The following is a 16,018-nucleotide window of genomic DNA, read 5'->3' as shown; positions in this document are numbered from 1 at the left end:
ACTACTCGTAGACCACCTCACATTGCAACAGTTGAATCCGCTTCATTCCAGCCAAGCAAATGGGCCTTCCTTCAGGTCGGAGACTTTTCCGAGAACCAGACTGCAGAGTTGGACAGGCCTTGCGATGACGATGCGCGCATGTTACGGTCGAGCACCACCGCAATCAACTCTCGCCGAATGCCACCACTGCAGATGCAGACACATGCTGATCTCTTCCTCGGTAGGAGTGCTTCATTTATTCGCACAGGACGTGCCGAGCGATCCGATATTTTGTGGTGAGCCTGGAGCACGGCTGAAATTTTGTCGATACGCCTCCTGGCTGTTGAACGTGTTGTGGCATTTTTATCTCGTGGCAGTAAATTCCTGAGCTCTCTGGGCTGGCCAGTTTCATGACGATTGTGCGCGGACGTGTACCCGCCAATCCCTCATACTTCACGTAGAGAGCCCGAGTGCTCCTGCAAACAAAATGAAGGAACAATTAGCGAGTATTGCAAATTTTTTTTTCTGAACGCGCACGTGCACGTGAAATATTTCCTTTCAGGCCACACTAGTATTTTCATCCAAATGCATCGAACTTGCTGAGCAGCACAGATGCTTTCCATTAAATCAGAAAAGTACTAAGCATGGCAAGGCAGGTTATGCATGCTTGCAAGTTGTAACACAACTTACCCTCAAATGTAAGCTGAGCTCGCTGAGCTCACCTCGAACAAGCTGAGCTGAACTTTCGATTTCTAATCATTAATTTGTGTGACGAAGCCCTGTTCTTTTTTTTGCCTGTAAAACGACACTCACCACGAGTGGCCAGTTGCCTGGCGGGTGCGAGGCCCTTCACGTAACAGGCGGCCATGGCACTGACCGGCTCGTTCAAGTCGAACAGCGGACCGCCAGGTATTTGTCGCCGGAGAGTAACGTTCCACTTTGGCTGTCGTGGTTCTTCCTGCGTTCAGTAAAAAGTGGTGATCAAAACGCATTGTACAGAGTCTTCAACTGTAGAAAGTTATACAAGTCAGTGCGTCACTCGATTTTTTTTATGTGCGTGAAGCAGAACACTAATAGGGGGCAGTATTGAGGCTGAGTACTGACCGTGTTCAGCTCTGTTTTTTAAAGCAGTCATGTCTTCTTGGCGGTCATGTTTCTCTTGACAGCTGAATAGGTCAAGAACTACGGCCCTACAGCCGCTCATTTAGGCAGAAAGTTGAATCTGTTGCTTTGTTTATTAAAACATCAAGTCAAACAGCCAAACTTCAGTAATCTGAGAGCCGGAAATATATGTTGTTGTAAAAGATATATGAAGAAAGCTTCTCGCACTGCATACCAAGACCTCTGGAATAATAGACATTCCCGCCGGCAAAAGACAAAAAAAAAACTTATCTTTCGACGTTGCGCTTAGCGCCTGCTTCTGTAGTCTTCCCACAAAGCAAACTTTCTCAGCTGCATTTTTGCGTGCATTTAGTGCCTCTGAAATCAAGTTTATGGCTACTATTTGTTGATTTAGTTCTTTTCGTTAGGCTCATCCTCTTTATTCGCCAATATTTATTCTTACTGACGATTCTGACCTCAGAAAAATAAACGTGGGGAGCTCTAGTACCAGGCATATGCATATGTCGTCGAAATCTGTGTTAAGCGGTCCTTGGGTTTCTTAAAAACGAAGGCAGCCCGGCGCCTATGCATTAAACCTGCTATCTCAGAGTCCAGCAGCAAAGCGTCGTAATTAACTGCCTATTGACTCTGTGACTGATTGGTTCATTGACCGACTGACTGATTGGTTGATTGACTGATGACTAATCGGTTGGAAAACGAACCGTTGTTTTTTCGTGAAAAGATTGGATTCCTCCACTCTGGATTGTAGCCTTCTGCAGCAACCACATTTGCCAAGCAACTGCAACTGGACAGCGCAGTATCGCAAATGGTCGATCGCAGATTCAAGCTGTTCCTCTGCTCGTAAAAAGAAGCTGAGGAGACGCGGAGAGAGGTAGAGCGGTGTGCACCATTGAATCCGCCGATGACGTAAAGGTCGCCGTACAGCTGCGCCACAGCGAAAGTGCTGCGGCCCACGCACAGAGGCGCCATGGTCTGCCAGGAGGACGGGGCTCTGTCCTTCTCGCTGGCGATCACTGCGCAGGGCGTGCAAGTCGGCGAACCACTAGTTTAGGCTACGAGGAGAATCACACTGCTATTGCCTTGTGCCTACCGACAGCCCATAGGCTACGAAGAATGAAAATAAATTTCTTTCCTGGCTGGCGCACGCAATGTGTGCACAACAATTCTCCTCCCTTATGAGACTTGCGTAAGTTGGAGAGACCTTAAATTGACAAGAAAACTGATCAACAGATAGGCATTGAATACTTCGACTTTTGATGCGTAGTTGAAAAAAATAACGGTGGCTTAAGGGAGATGCAAGCGTGCACTGGCCCTATTTAGCAGGCGTTAATGCAATCTAAGAGGGCTCCTACACCCTCAACGAAGTTATGAAACCTTATAGTGGTGCGCTCTAAGCACGCTCTAAGCGCAGAGCTACGGCCATTTCAGCCTTCCTCTCCAATTTTCTCGGACTGGCTCCAAGCAAGACGCCCAACATTAATCGTAATATATTCGCATTAGTGTGTCGCGTTTACATTTTCTTCCCCAGTAATATGCGGACGTGTAAAAAGAACGTTTCTCCTGTATTCCAGGATTTCAGTTGAATGAAATTCGGTATTCACTTGCAATTTGTTTTTTGAGCTATATATATTGGAGTCTATTCAGCACTTTTCCGCCGGCCTGAGACTCATGCAACGTGACTGGTACTGAGGGAAAGGACACGGTGTTTCTTTTTCATTATGCTTGAATTAGATGTCCGGCCTTCAATTTTTGCGGGACAAACTAAAAGTTTCCGGCTCGCTGCGCGCGTTGCTGAGCAGAGTATCTCCCGCTTCTGTAACTTCTCAAGAGTGACCATTTCTTCAAGACAGACCATCAAACTACCGGTAAATAGGATTCGCAGGTTCAGGAGACTGAGGTGCATGCTAGACACGGATTGGCTCATGATGCTGACTGCGTTTTGAGGCCGTTGAGTACCTCTTTCTGTCTGCTGAGCTGTGTAAATTAATATCTGTTCTTGGTACTCCAAAGTTCCGGTTGCCCAGAACGCCTTTGCTTTTAGTTGGCAAGGCTGTGCTATTTTGAAAACCATTAGCACCCTTCCAACGACAAGCACTTATGCTTGCCACATTTTCTTTCCAAGGGCATATAGAGGGTATGAAGTGTTAAGGGCCTTCATGCTGGAATTATTATCCTCGTATAATTATCATGTTTGACATATTACTAATAGAGATATAGATCATACCAATGGATAGAGATCATACGAAAAGACATGGGAGGCTGACGGAAAACAAGCCTCTCCCAGACAGCCTTCACAGCCAGCAGTCCCTGGTGGGTTTATTTTCGTGGGAGGAACCCAGAGGTACATAAAAGACATTCACGGAAAGCGATACAGAATTCGTCAAACTTTAATATACAAGGGGTATCAAAATTCAGGGGGCACTTTGACTGTCTAAAGTGGGTAGAGGCGGAAGCGTTTTCCGCACCACCTTCGCTGTTTCTGTGGCACTGGTGGTGTCACATATAATTGAGTACTAATTACTAAGTGATGACAAATCACTAATTAATGATTAATTACTGATTAATGCTTGAATACTAATTAACTGCTAATTAATGACGCTTAAGCTTCGCCTTTTGGAGTGGAACGCGACAGCGCGTTGGAGCGCTGCCAGGGAGTCCACGGAACGCCGCCACCCGTTCGGCGCGATGCCTTACACTTTGAACGCAACGCTTTTTGAGGAAAGGAAATGGCGCAGTAATTCTCTGTCATCTCGGTGGACACCTGAGCCGCACCGTAGAGGAAGGGAGGAATTGGGAGTGAAAGAAGATAGATAAAGAGGAGCCGTAATGAAGAAAATGAAAATTGTATGTGAGGAAAGGAAATAACGCAGTAACTGTCTCACAAAATTCAGGGGGGCACTTTTTTGACCTAAAGTGTGGTCACTGATGTGTGGTTAAGATGTTAAGCTTCGCCCCTAAGAGTGGAACGCGACAGCGTCTTGCAACGCTGCCAAGGAGTCCATAGAACGCCATCGCCCATTGGGTTCTACGCCTCGCTCGTCGGTAAATTGGTTTTTGAGGAAAGGAAATGTATCTGTCTCTCATTTGTCGGTGGACACCTAAACCTCGCCGGAAGGGAATGGAGGAGGATGAGAGTGAAGACACCGTATTCACTAGACGCGCCTTTGTTCATTCCAAACCATCGAGCTGGCATGGCGGAGTGGATAGCATGCTCGTCTCTCACGCCGAAGACCGGGGTTCGATTCCTGAGCTCGACCAATTTCTTAATCGGTTTTATTTATTTATATGGCCTGACTAGTAAAGCTAATTAGGCTAATTGGGTAAATAATCAATTAACTAAGCTCAGTCCCACTTACTTGGAGCATCACTATACGATCATTTCAATTGGTTGCATGGTTACTAGCCAAAGTACAATTGGCCCCGTTTGAAATTCGCGCACTGTGACGTCACGACCGTTTCCACCAATTGAAAAGCGTGACATTTTCTGTCGACAACTGCTGCTTACAACGATGAGACATTAAAGGCTTCCGCCTTAATAATGTCTTAACGTAAACAAACTACAATGACACAAGAAGTCAGACAGTAACATGAAATCTTGCGAATATAGGGAGCATTCAAAACGAGGTTGTGCGTATGATGAGAAACAAAGGTGCAGCTAAATAAATTGAAGTTATTCGTTTCTCAGGCATTAAAAAGGGAAGGTAACGCGTAACAAACGCTTTTGTCAGGCATAAAGGCGAGTGTTATATACTAGCCAATTATTCTAGGCTGTTTTTCAGAGAATTTAGATGTTACGGATTACAGAGAATTGCGCATCAAACATGGTCGTTCTAAGAACATCCGCTAGCATACCGACAAAAAAGACGTCAGAATCCCCGATATAGACCGATGGCAGCAACACTACTTCAATATGAATGGGCGGACAATAAAGGATGACTGTTTTGGGGGACTTGCGCAGCGTTCGTGGTTTCCCGAGAGAGAAGAACACGCCTGCGCACGCATTCGTTCCTTATCCTCACTGGTGGTGAGGCGGCAGCGGCCGTTGTATCCGCCGACGACGTAGATGCGCCCCGCCATCGCCACCATCTGGTGGCTGCAGCGGGGTCCCGGCATCTGCTGCACCAGGCACCACGAGTTGGACGAAGGCGTGTACACCTCCACGCTGCTCAGGATCAGGCGGCCGTCGAAGCCGCCGCTCGCGTACAGCTTCCCTGCGTCGAAGGGGCAACCACACAATGAGGGCGTGAGGAAATGCTTCGCTTCAGACTTGCGCTTGCAATGATTTAGACATGTGCATGCTTTGAAGACATTTGCCTCAGTGGAAGCTGGGGTTTACAGCGATCCCGGAGTAGCCAGGGTTCGAACCCGACCGCGGAGGCCGCGTTTCGATGGAGGCGAAACGCAAAAGGCGCCCGTGTGCCGTTCAATGTGAGCGTACGTTAAAGGTGCCCAGGTGGTCAACTATTGCGGAGCCCTCCCCTACGGCGCCCATTTTTCTCTTCTTTCACTCTCACCTTCCTCTCTTTCTTTACAACGTGGTTGAGGTCTCCACAGAACAGCGAGACAGTTACTGCGCCATTTACCTTCTTCAGAATTTTTTTTTTTTTACAGCGATAACGTCATTCTAATCGATGGAGTGGGAAAGGCGCGCTAGGCCATAGGAATACGGCAGTAGATGAACCGCGGGGCTTGCGGAGCTTTAATTACGTTAGAGAATCGATGCGGTGGTGGTGGACAGAAACAAGATGTAGCTATGGTCAAGCAATTTCACACCCTCAGTTTGTACCAGATGCTAGCCAACAATGTCAAGGCAACTGGTAGCAATATCGCACGACGAATTTTAGTTCCAACTAGCTGTGGAACATGGATGTAGATTTATCAGAGCCGCTGCGACCGTAGCGAAAGGTGGCGCAAGTCGTTGGCCTTGGTTGTTGTGTCATGTTACGCAGGGTGCGGCAACTCTTAGCTTTACTTTGACAAATGCTCTGGAATAATGCCAATCCTCAGTCCCATGCACATAGCTTCGATAGCAAGAGCATTGCGTGGCATGCAATAACTTCCACAACTTTATTGCAGCCACACCTTCACATAGGACGCAAAAGAGCGGAAACGCCGGGATGGACCATATATCACTTCAGCGTGGTGCTACTTCCCAGCTAGGCTCTTTAAGGTACGCGCGAGGTAAATAGGTGCGAGCGGAGTCTATCGTTCTCACCTACCTCTAAATGCGCAGGCTGCACCGTCGCTGCGCGCCCTGCTCATCGAGCACACCGTAGTCCACTGGTTGGAGACGGGGTTGTACCGCTCCACACTGGCAGTGCGACCGGTGTCTGCATCATGGAGCACAAAATGCAAACGTCATTTTACTACGATGTAAGCAATGAACAAACACTGCATTAAAAATGCAATTTCTATAGTCAAGTCTACTGGCGCAATACCAGAATTAAGAGGGCTTTATCGACTTCAGGAATCACGAATGCTCCCGTATACGGCAAGACTGGTCCCCCCGACCATGTTCTTAGTGCACGCACGAATGAAATACACTACCGGTTCCTCCTAATGCCTAGCCAATTAGAGTTCACGCAATAACGTTCCACAGCGCGAGCGCATACCGTCGCGTCCCCCGATGGCGTAGACGTAGTTGTCCAGGGACGCGACGGCTACGTAGCCGCGAGCCGTGTGCATGGCCGAGCAGGGATCCCAGACACACAGCTCGGTGTCGAAGCGTTCCAAGGAGCGCAGGTACGAGCTTCCCCGCATTCCGCCCACCACGTAGAGGAACTTTCCCACCATCGCTGCGCCGTGGTACGCCCTGGAAATGATTATGAGTTTAGCGCTCTCACCTTGAACACACTGCCTTGCAGCCATTACGTGTGCTCATTCTCCTATGGGCGACAGATGCAACGCGGACAAAAGTATCGAAATGTGCCCTGTGAAACAATATTTTAGTTGAGGGAGATTAGTTACTATAGCAGGTGGTTTTCACTTCAATGACACGAAAGTCCGGTTTTCGGATGCGCTGATGGAACTCTACTGCTTTTTCTCTCCAGCAGCTAATGTTGTCTTTGGTGTGCTCGCTGTTCAATTGACTTGTTCGCATATCATTTGCAGAGGACGGTACAACTCGTATCATCGTCATCGTCGTCATCATCATAAGCCTTACTAAGCCCACTGCGGGACAAAGGCCTCTCCAATATATCTCCATTCAACCCGGTCCTCTGTGAGCTGAGACCACCTTATCCACGGAAACAATGCGTAACGACCTCTACGACCACGATACAGAGAAGCAACGATATAGAAAGAACGAAGAAAACATTTATTTTAGTTTTACTCCGAAGATTGAGAGGGCGTATGCTTCGACCTCGGCTCGCTCGTGGTACACGAAAGAACCCTTCAAAGTGTATCTAGTGAAGCAGCGCAACGGCACAGGGCCAAAGGGAAGAAGGGGACGAACACAGCGCTGTGTTCGTCCCCTTCTTCCCTTTGGCCCTGTGCCATTGCGCTGCTTCACTAGATATGCCAGACCAACTCGCCCACCAGTTCATGTTGTACACCTTCAATGTGGATCGTGCATCTTGCCTGGGTGACGTGCCCTGCATGGTGTGCATGAGCCAGCGGTAGGCGCGCGGGTCGTACACCTCGACGGCGTCCCGTTCCTCTCCAGAGCTCCAGCCGCCCACCGTCAACAACACCTCGTGCGGCACGCGCGGAACCCAGCGCTCGGGATTCGCGCCGGCGCAGCGCTCGCAGGGAAACCGAAACAGGGCTGCGATGGCTGCGGACAGATCGGGAGAATGGGGCAATTTCCTCTGGCGAGTCGAAAATAATGGGCTGTTTTACCCAGCGTGTTTCAGTGTAATGTCCTGCGGTGCAAACAGATTGAAGATAGGGATTATCGAACTGATATTATCGACATGAGCACACCATGCGGCTACGGAGGGAAGCAATCTATGAAGCTTTCTTCAATGCCTGGTCGCGGCATCAGGGAGTCTATAACCATATTAGTGGCAAGAAAACTTTGAGATCATTGCGGCCACCCGCATTGGAGCAGTCCGAAAGCAAAATGTCCCCATACTATATCGACGTCCGTGACTGTTCTGACGCCCATCTACTATATTGACACCCATGGCTGTTTTGACGTCTGAGTGTATTTTTCGCGTCTTTATGCGTTTACTTAACTAATTACACCTCATTAACCAACTTTTTCCCACCGCAACATTTTATCACACGTATCTATCACAATCACACTTTCACACGTTTATCATTAGAGAACGACGGAATCGTGCGGACAAAATTTGCGGACACGTTTTGCGGACATACATACATACATACATACAGGAATTTTATTGCAAGATATATATATACAGTACATAGCGTGTGCCCGCAGAAGCGCAAGCGCTTGTGGGCGGGCCACGGCAGTCACAACAGCATGCGGTGAATACAAAACGCTGAAAGTGCGCACTTTACAATCCATAAAGAAGAAAAAGAAGAAGAAAGAAGAAAAAAAAGCAATAACACAAAGTCGAAATATTACATATAGTTCAGTCAACAAATTTAGCGATTGAGAATTATGTAAAGCAAAGAAAATCTGCAGTTAATAAATGGAACACAAATTGAAAAACAAGATAGAAATTACAAAGCAACTCAGTATTTCCTTTCTTTGAAACTTTCAAACCACGCTTGCAGTCCAGATTTCACAGCCGTCAACGAATCACAACCAAACACCTGAGCAGGTAGTTTATTAAAATGGTAGGGTATATAGAACTGTCGTGTCCTTTTACCATAATGTGTGTAAACCCTGGGAACTTTATAACGCGCTATATGCCTAAGTGACTCTGGTTTTTTATCTGGCTGTTTAAACTGTGCTGAAAAGTAATTTCTGAGAACTACCACCTGTAAGTACAAGTCATGCAGAGGAATAACTCCTGCTTTAGCCATTCTGGTGTTATGGTCGGACTTCTCGTGAGCAGTGCCATACAATAAATTAGTGGAGATTCTGCACAGGAAACTATCTACCTTCTTAATCTTACAAGGTGCACAAGAACCATACACTGAAACGCCGTATCTAAGGATAGATTCTCCTAAAGATCTATATACAGTCTGACGCAAGTTTATAGGTGTAGTGTATTTTATACGATGAAGCTGGACAGAAAGAGCACGGAGTCGTTTTAATAAATAGTCAATTTGGGAAGACCAACACATGTTGGAATCAAGATATAGGCCAAGATATTTAACACTGCTCGAGTAGGGTAGTGGCGAACATTCGCAATTGGCACAGTTGCTACCATGCAGTAGAACCGACTGGGTAAGATCAACATTCTTGTGCGGATTTCTGAAACATATTAACACAGTTTTGTTTATGTTGATGTATATTTGATTTCCAGATAGCCATTCTACTATTTTATTGATATCGTACTGAAGTAATTTCAGTGCGAGTGGGCTAGATTCATGGGATATCACTAAAGCTGTATCATCAGCATACTGAAATAATTTTGCATTTAATGTAAGGTTAACCGTATCAGTTACATAAATATTAAACAAAAAGGGTCCCAAAACAGAACCTTGTCGAACGCCGTACTGAATATCCGAAAAAGCACTAAATGATTCTTTAATTTTCACTACTTGCTTACGCTGTGACAGGTAACTTGCAAAAAATTGTTGGTATGGACCACGGAATCCAATACTTTCCAACTTACTTAACAAAACAGACTGCTCCACGGTATCGAATGCTTTCGATAAATCCAAAAACAATCCAAAAACACATTGATTAACATCCAAGTTACCATTGATAAAATCACAGCAATCTTCGAGAAGCTCAACCGCACCAATATTACGACGGAAACCATACTGTGTAGTACTCAAACAAGAATACTTCTCACAAAAACATGTCATATATTGGTGCACAATTTTTTCCATCAGGATGCTAATGACTGGTAGTATGGCAATTGGTCTGTAATTTGTTTGATCTGTCTTTTTTTCCGACTTGTAGATGGGTCGTAGTAATGAGATCTTCAGACCTGATGGTATTTCTCCTGTCTTGAAACACCCATTAAGTATATGTAAAAGTACATCTTTAAGTTTGGAGTAATTGTTTCGCAAATCACGCAGTCTAATCTTATCGTAGCCTGGTGGTTTGCTGTCTGGTAGCGTCCTAATAAGGTTCCACAACTAATCTTGATCAACAGGAGGAAAAGCAGCAGAATTAGTTGTTTTCTTGCCTTGGTATTGAATGGTAGAAACGACGGTTTGTTTTTTAAGTTCCCTAATGGATGATACAAACGCATCATTAAAAGAATTTGCAATGGTCAAAGGATCTGCTTTTAGAAAAGTACAATGCAACTTCTCATCCAAATTAGATTTCTTCTGTCTACCTAATAATTCATTTAATAGACTCCAAGTTTTCCTCGTATTGCTGCTGCACCTAGAAAACTCAGCAGAAAAATAACTCGGCGGAGCCATATAATGCTCTCGCATCATAATGATTACGAAATGATTAAGCAACTCAGACAGTGGTCCCTCATGCAAGCAAATAAATACCGTGGAAAGGGCCTGCTCTACTTGTGCTGCTAGGCATATAACTTTTTCAAAATGAAGGGGGGGGGGGCACAGAAATGAATGATAGTGAAAGCGACGAAATAACGAACGCGGGACAAGCTCGTGTCATTTCGCTATTTTGTCATTTTTCAATGTCTAGTAGACAAAGTTCGCGCGAGAGAAGACGTACATGACTGAACAGTACTGACTGAAGAGTGCAGATTGGTTTTCGATTTCTCATGAAATATGATTGCTCAGGGGCTCTAATTTCAAGATGGTAAGAGTTTGTCGCAAGTCCAGTCACTGTGTGCGTTCTGTGGGAGCAGGTACTGCGGCCGTTTACGACAACCTCTCTAAATATTTGCGCATTTTATTTCATTTCATTTACTTTACTCACAGGGCTTTCGCATTACCGAGGGGTAACAATGAAAGTTTCACTGTCGTAGTGACAAGTGGAAACGGAGAGCTTATCGACATTTAATGAGATCACTCAAATCATGTTGGACTTTATTGCGAGCTTTTAATGCTGTAGATGTTACGAATGAAATGAAAACGTAGGAGCTCATTATATTTTGATAGAAAATGATGACGCTGGCAGGAGCGCGCAGCTGAGTGCTCGCGTTATCTCCGCCAAATATCAAATCCTTGGTTCACATTCGGTCACGTTGGGTTTTCCGGCTTGCTCCAGCGCAAGTTTTGCCGGAGGTGTCTGGCAACCAAGCATTGAGCCAGTGCTGGGGGTAATAGAGCACGCATGGCGGCACGTAACAATATTAACGCATGGATCCGCTCATTTTGCACGCTTTCATTAAATTTGACCTCTTTGAGACACACATCTATGGCTGCTGGTCTAGAAAACACTTGTACTATTTACTCCACACCTGACGTTCAATTTGTACCCCATGTGCAACCAGAGGCTACTTTTGTTCGGCATGGTCGCAAGTGAAGTGAGTAGTTATTCGTGGTGACCTAAACAACTTGAGGCCATAGCAGCGCGCAAACGCAGACGGACAAAACGGAGGTAACGTACACAAGGGCCAATTTTCAACCGATGTCAGTCGAGTGGTCAGGTACGTGCATATATCTCTACACGAAACAACTATTTTCTTGTTTCTCTTTTTTGGCACTTCCTTAATCATTTTTTTTTGTCTACTTCTTCCAAACGGCTTTAAGATGGTCGTAACAGATCTTGCTCTCTTGATGCTTTCAATGAGGCAGCCAGCGTAAAGCGAGCGAAAAGTACGAGTTGCAGTGCAGATGACCAGACGCGTATACTCCCACCGTGACCGGGTTGTATTGAAGTCACTGTAAATCAGGTACCCGAAGAGAGGACCAATCACTAAGTAACAAGATCATCCAAGAATGTGGTCACGTGATTTGGTGAAGCCAGAAAGAGTTCGGCGTCTGGAGCTTCCAAAACCGGCAGCAGATCAAAACTGACCGTTGACACGTATAATTCCCAGAAGCAGCATTTTTTCGGTAAACGCTGCTTTCCGAATTCAGCTACTGAGAGGCAGTCACTGCGGATGCCAACTCACCACCCTTGGGCGCACTGGGGCGCCTTGGGCGCTTCCGCTCGACCCCACGTCGCCGTGTCGGGGGTTCGCGGCTGCAAGCGCTTTGCATGCCTCCAGCCCGAAACCTTCCAAGTGCAGCAGCAGCAGTGGGCTGGGTGAGCACATGCAGGGCCCCGTCTGCAGGGCCTCGCACACTGCCATGTGGTATGATTTGCTATTGGCAAATGTCGGGTTCACCTGCCGGAACTCGATGAGCGTCCTGCGCCACACGAGCGTGTCAAAACCATAGTTTTCTTAGACTATTTTGTGGCTTGGATCACAATATCTACGCCTGCAATAAAATCTCCTTTGAGTCAAAGGGTGTTTGGTACTAGTGGCTGAGAGATTTGTTACGGTGACGAGCTTGGAAACGTTGCGACCGGTTGCGAGCTCGTCGGTACCTCGGCTTTTGTTTCTTTGACTAGCGCCATTAGCTTGGGCCGATCACGAACCGAGATTCCTGGAAGAGCAGTCTGAGTGCGCACTTTAGTGCGCATGAAACTAATGGCAGCTGTGATGGCAGTCTCGATAAAGGCACCAAGATCCAATGTCAGAAGGCCAATGTACTGCAACAGACCATTGGCTAATAGAGAGAGAGAGAGAATATACTGGCTTATTAATTCTACCAAATTGGTCTGCCGGAAAAGAATACTCATTGAATGATGATTACATGTCCCTTGAAACAAAAGCATTCAAGCTTCGCTTTCTGGCCCGTTGAAGAGGTCACGGTAAGCTGGAGACTTCCACCCCGCTTCCAAGCTATCGTTAGTTGCGTAGGCTTTGGGAATAATTTCAATTTAGTTACCATTTTCCTCGCGCACTAAACCAAACCTACCTGTTGTAATAATCTGAGAGACGCGGAAGTGCAGCTTGAAAAAGAAAAGGATCATCATGCACGGAGGACCACCTCTCAGAAGGCACCTTCTGGCCTTTGTGAAGAACAAATTAAATCGAGTAGGGCATGTAAAGGGTCGGTAGTGTACGCGGGGTCATTGGAACGCGGCTGGGGGCGCTCAAAGCGGAGCGTCTCCTTTCTCAGAACGCGGCCGCTTGCGAACGCGCCGGGAAATTCGGGTGTCCCCCCGCCCCGCGGTACCGATTCGCGCACGTGCTGGCACGAATGTGTAATTGTGTTTGTTTTTATTTTGTGGTGGAGAGGGTTCTTCACCTTACGGGAGCTGGAGGGCTGGTCAGGCTCTCCCTAAACCAATCATGTGAACATTGTAACATGATTGGAAGCCACGAAATGTGGGCCGGGCCTTTAGGGCTTTAAAACCGGGCCCCGGAGCTGGAAGCGGGAGTTCTGCGCTAATGTGAGATGCTACGCATCTTCGGCCACGCCGAGTAGGGGCCTCCCCTAGTATTAGCCAGTTCCACCCTTTTGTTGTTTGTCCTTTGCTGTTTTAATTTCTCTAGTGCCTTAACTTGTATCTATTGTAAATACTGTACATAAAATTTGAAGTGTTCGCCTTACCCCTGCGTCTCAACTGAACACAAGACCGTCTCTGACGGGGCACCCCTGGTGCGAAGAGCTTCAGTCTTCCAGTTGGAACCAACCGTCTCCGACGGGGCACCCCTGGTGCAAGGAGAGTAGAAGAACCTGATCTTTACTGGCGCAGTCGACAGGATCCTGCGGCCATCGGAAGACGGCGCAGGAAGAAGATTGAACGCAGAGAGAAAGGTGGTGGTGGTGAAAAACATTTATAGTGCAATAAATATTTACAGAGAGGTGATTGGGGTAGGCCCTATTGGCCCTTTCCCCTAACAATACTAGGTGGAGCCCCTATTCCGGGGCCCCATTGGCAAGCAACGCCGCCGGCGTGCGGTGAACCAAGGCCTTTTGGGTCTTTAGGTCCTGACAGCCGAGCAGGGCCGCCTCCCAGTCCTCTCTGGTGGGGTTGGGGTTGGGGGGGATAGATGGGTTGGATTGACACGCCCAAACCATATGGAAGGTGTCAGCCACCTCCCCACAGAACTGGCACGTGCCATCAAAGGATTCGTTGAAATGTTTAAGTACCGCCGGGCACAGTACAGTGTTAGTAAGAATTTTGATGAGGAGGCGCTCGTCAGCGCGATCCAGTCCCTTACAAGGGGCCGGGTGGCGCCGGTGCTCCTCCTTGTAGTAATCGGTGATGTGTTTGAATGTAAGGGCCAGATTGTCTGATTGGGAGTAGGCTTCCAAGGACAGGGAGATAGCCCGGGGAGAGAGTGCGCGGGCGGCCTGATCGGCCTGTTCGTTTCCCTGTAGGCCCTGGTGACCGGGGGCCCAAATCAGGTTGCGTGGAGTTGGATCTTCGCATCGGCAGCTATATTCCAATATGCGCCAGGCAAGCGGGGGAGCCCAGCCCAACTCGTAGTTCCGACAGGCCCCTCGCGAGTCGGTGATGTGTTTTGACTTGGGATTCGTGAGAGCCAGAGCAATGGCAATCTCCTCCGCGTGTGTTGCGTTGTAGGCTTTGAAAGTCAGCCCGTTAACTGTGTTTGTATTGTGTACGACTGCGGCCGTGTACCACCCCCCGTGGTGTGGGCCGGTAACGTCCACGTAATACACGTGTTCTTGGTTACCATAGTATCGCGCCAACGCTTCCGCGCGCGCCTGGCGACGACCGCTATGGTCTTCTCTGGACATGTTGCGGGGAAGGGGTCGGACCCGGAGGGCGCGTCTCCAGGGTTCTGGCACTCTCTCCCTTTCCTCAATGTGGTAGTTATGTTTGATGTGTAGCCGGTCCAAGAGGCGGCGACCGGACGTGGTCTGTGCAAGACGTGTGTATTGGTTGACTAAGTGGGCTTCTCGAAGCTCCCGGAATGTGTTCACCACGCCCAAAGCCAGAAGTCGCTGGTTGGACGTGGTGACCGGGAGGTCGAGAGCCCGCTTGATGACTTTCCGGTGGATGACCTCCAGTTGGTCATCATCATGTTTGCGCAGGTGCAAGTAGGGGGTTGAGTAGAGGATTCTACTCGTCACGAAAGCATGGGCAAGCCGCAGTGCATCCTTGCTTCGTAATCCGCCCCGCTTGTTGGAGACCCGGCGGACCATGCGGCCCACCTGGTCTCCCACTGTGCGAAGTTTGGCTAGGGTAGTGTCGACCCTGCGTTGATGGTGTATGAAGAGACCAAGGACGCGGATCTCCTTGGACTCCCGGATCGGTCCCGAGGGGAGACTGATGCAAAGCGGTGTTGTGTCCCGAGGGGAGGGACGTATGTGCACAAATTCTGATTTAGATGGGGCGCACTGGAGTCCGCAGTAGGCCGCGTAGTCGTCGACTAGGGTCGCCGCTGCTTGCAGGCAGGATTCCATGTGCCCCAGGTTACCTTGCGTGGCCCAGATAGTAATGTCATCCGCATAAAGAGCGTGATGTATCCCGGGCAAAGAAGACAATTTGGAGGGAATATGAAGGATTGCCAAATTGAAGAGGAGGGGAGACAGGACCGCGCCTTGAGGTGTTCCCCTCGAGCCGATGGTGTATGGGCCGTGTTCCGTATCTTGTATGCGTATGTAGGCTTGACGGTCTGTAAGAAATTGTTTTATGTAGTTGAATGTTTTGTGGCCACAGTTGGTGTTACTGAGGTGGTCCAGGATTACTTCGTGTTTGACGTTGTCGAATGCGCCTTTAAGATCCAAGGCCAGGACCACCTTGTCGTTGTGGGGACATTCGACAGGATCTAAGATGTCGTGGTGAAGCTGCAGAAGTATATCCTGTGCTGACTTGTGAGGGCGAAAACCGAACATGGTGTCCGCGAAAGTTTGCTGTGTTTCGAGAAAATCGGAGAGTCTGTCGCGCACCATCGTCTCCATCAGCTTGCCGACACAAGACGTGAGGGAGATG

At 48.0% G+C, this 16,018-nt stretch overlaps 1 pseudogene; it reads right to left on the bottom strand.

The window, feature by feature from the left end:
* Nucleotides 1-432: 432 nt before the first annotated feature.
* LOC149364676 (uncharacterized) lies at nt 433-6,861 on the bottom strand (annotated as a pseudogene).
* Between the last annotated feature and the right edge of the window lie 9,157 nt (nt 6,862-16,018).

This window comes from Amblyomma mixtum, chromosome 2, assembly GCF_055824585.1.
Source record: "Amblyomma mixtum isolate Tamu chromosome 2, ASM5582458v1, whole genome shotgun sequence".
Classification (NCBI taxonomy): Eukaryota; Metazoa; Arthropoda; class Arachnida; order Ixodida; family Ixodidae; genus Amblyomma; species Amblyomma mixtum.
Note: the sequence above shows the minus strand (reverse complement) of the source record. Positions and strands in the feature narration are given on the sequence as shown.